Genomic DNA, 3420 nt, shown 5'->3' with positions numbered 1-3420 from the left:
AAAAAAATTTTGGTCTCAGTTCCACAAATCACATTTAAGGATCTTTTATATTTTCTACTTTTATCAGTAGGACATCTAGCAAAAGCAAGTTAAGACAAATGGATAATTCTGCACCCACAGTATTTAATAATAAATGCATAAGAAAACATCTCATAATTTAATATCCCATCCCACAGGGAGTTTTCATGACTAAAGGCTTGATTGTTGGTGGCTACACAGTTAAGGCTTTTGGGTTAGTGTATTTAGCAAAACTGAATCCTCCCCTGGTTGTCTTTTCAAACAGCTCAGCAAAAGGGCAAAGAGCAGTGGGTGTATAGGTGTACTAGTATAATTGCAAATTGACTGACTGGACCAAATAGCTTGTACAGTTAAAGGTCCCGAAAGAAAATTTGTAGCATGTGTAGCATAGTTTGATATAGAATGGGCAAATTGAGTCTCACACCCTATTATTCATTACGGAGAAGGTTGATCCAAAAGTAGAAAACTATCGAGCAATTTAATCATTCAGCTATAAGTGCTGTAACTGAATCCATGTTTTAGATGAGAAAATTCGTTGGAAATTTGGCTTTCATATACTAATCAAGACATCTAATGTTTTCCGCATAACCGTTTTCCAGCTTGCCCAAGGCTGCATGGCATGTTGAAGTACTTAGATTCAACCCCCAGACTCCTAGACACCTACCCAGTAGTTTACTACTCCTGAATAATCACGCATTATTCTTTGTCCTGTCAATTTATTTAATTTGCTTTTTTGGGGAGAAGGTATATCTTTTTAAACAATTTCATTGTATTATTCCATTCTCTTTTTAGTTTTTTGTTGTTGTTTTTTTTGTTTGTTTTGTATTGTTTGTTATTTCTCCTGTATTCCTTTTTAATGTTTTTTGCTCTTGAGTTTTTATTTGCCCTTTCTCATCCTTGGTTTGACTTTTTCATTAGATCTCATTGTCAATTCAACATTTTTCCACATTTGATTCACTTAAGGATTAGCAAAATCCTTTAAATCCTCACTGGAGGATGTGTTTATTGATTTTTAGAGAAAGAGAAACATTGATGTAAGAGAAAAACATTGATCGGTTGCCTCCAGTACACGCCCCAACCTACGTATGTGCCTTGGTCAGGAATCGAACCCAAAACCTTTTGGTGTACAGGACGATGCTCCAACCAACTGAGCCACCTGGCCAGTGTGCAAAATGATTTTTAAAAGTAAGTCTTCCCTTCCTAATCCTTTTGCCCATTTTCTTTTTTCCTCGCTTCTTTTATCCCTTCGCCTTTTACATAATTTCCCTAGATGCTGTTTCTACTGAGGAGTCAATGTAATCCTTCAACTTTGCTCTGTAAGCAAGAGCTTCAAAATTAACTGTTACAGCCCGGCGGGCATGGCTCAATGGTTGAGCATCAACCTATGAGGTCACAGTTCAGTTCCAGGTCAGGGCACAAGCCGGGGTTGTGGGCTCGATCCCCAGTAGAGGTGTGCAGGAGATAAATGATTCTCATCATTGATGTTTCCATCTCTCCTCCCATCCTCTTTGAAATCATTAAAAATACTTTTTAAAAAATCAACTGTTATACTTACTCTTTCTTTTTAGACCTTCATTCATCTAACCTTTTATTGATTTTATAATATACTATGTTATCTTATTAATGCAGATATGCCCCTGCTTTAAGGAGTCCCTTTATAAAAAAATTCAAACATTTCAAGAAAGCTTTAAGAACAAGCTCCACTAGCTTGCCTTTTGTAATTAGGACTTCAGCTCTTACTTGTATTATTGGTAACTCTGAAGTATACCTGTCTACCCTCAAACTTGAGGTTCAGACCCAAACTTGTTGCTGCTTATTGGAGAGTTGTGTTTTAATATTCCACAAATATGTAATTGCTTATTGGAGATCTGTGTTGTAATATTCCACAAATATGAAATTGCATCTAAGACATTTTATTTCCTCCACTTCAATGTCAAAGGTAAAACCTTACCTGTGCTTCCTACTATTGGTCCTTTTTCTGGCATCACCAGCCACCCCTTTACCTGAGCAAATCATGAACTGCATTTGAATCCTGTGTTTTTGCTTTCTACCTCTCAACTGTTAAAAAAAAGTCTGTTTTTAATAACCACCAAAATGTTTCAGACGTCACTTCCTTTCCCTTGGCCTTAGATTCAAGCTCTCATTAACTTTAACTTGGACTCATGCAGTAGCCTCCTTACTACTTTCCTTACGCAGGTCCCTTTTTCAACCCAGTGCTGCCATGTGAGTAACAGAAATTTTCTTAAAAAGTTAATCACACCCTGTTTTCTACAGAATAAAAGGTCATGTACTCCAGGCTGCCTCCTACAAGCTGACTGCTTTGTACCACTCCTGACTCACCTGCCACTCCCACCACCTCTGTTGTTTGAGCCTGACCACATTCTCTGTTCTAAGCACTTTACCATGTGCCTTAGCTCAGTGGTACCTTCTCTCTAGAACATCCTTTCTGTAAACCTTACCCCCAGGCTTTTCCCTTTCAATCTACTAAAGCTCTGCTTATCGTTCAAAGATCCAGCTCTGATGTCTCCCTTGCAAAGCCTTTCTAAGGTTCTCACCTGCCTCTTCCCACCAACCTGGGGGGTTTCGTCCTCTCATAGCAAACCTACCAATTTCATAGAACAGTCATCGTGTGCTTGTTTGTCTCCTTGGCTGTGCAGACCATGTGAGGTCCCTGAGGTACAGACCAATTGTTATTCGCGGTTTGGAATCCTTGCCATTCAGAACAATGGCTGATGTTAGAGGTACTCGGCAATATTTGCAGAATGAGTGCATTGTCTTTAAAAAGTTCATGCCCAAGTTTTCTGGAACTGGCTGTTCTTAAGTCATGGATATACATGTAATTTGAATGAAAGAAGAAAACTGGGGGAAAATGGCATAGGCCTAATAAGAGAATGGGGAAGGGAAGGCACACTAAAGAAGTCACAAGAGAGGACCAACAGGAAGATTCTATATACAGTGGACCCACTGGAGAAGAAGAAAATAATATAGAAAATGAAATCAGTTCTTTAGGGCAGAAACAATTGAAAGGTAAGAGGGAGGGAGTTCAGGCATGGAGGCAAATTAGACATGACGAGAAAACACCAAGTCAAACAGAGCAGCAGTTTCTGGTTGACCACAGCCATCATGCCTGTGGTTGCTTTTATGTTGTGTGGATAGTAGCAATTAAGCTTTTCATGTCACTTAACTCCTTACCAATTTGTCATCTAAAAAAGTAACTCCAATGATAAATACCTTGACCAACAATGCCCTGTAAAGGAAGCAATACTTTATCATGCTAAAGTCACAAAACTGGTGTAAGGCTTGGTTTTGACCAGGTGGTGGCAGTTTGCACCTGCCAAACTTCTCCCAGTGGTTCCCTTGCAAATAGTGCAAGTGGGCAATGAGGTGTTTTGGGCTGAGCAC

This window comes from Plecotus auritus (genome assembly GCF_963455305.1).
Source record: "Plecotus auritus genome assembly, chromosome: 12".
In the NCBI taxonomy this organism is placed as follows: domain Eukaryota; kingdom Metazoa; phylum Chordata; class Mammalia; order Chiroptera; family Vespertilionidae; genus Plecotus; species Plecotus auritus.
This window is presented reverse-complemented; position numbering follows the sequence as displayed.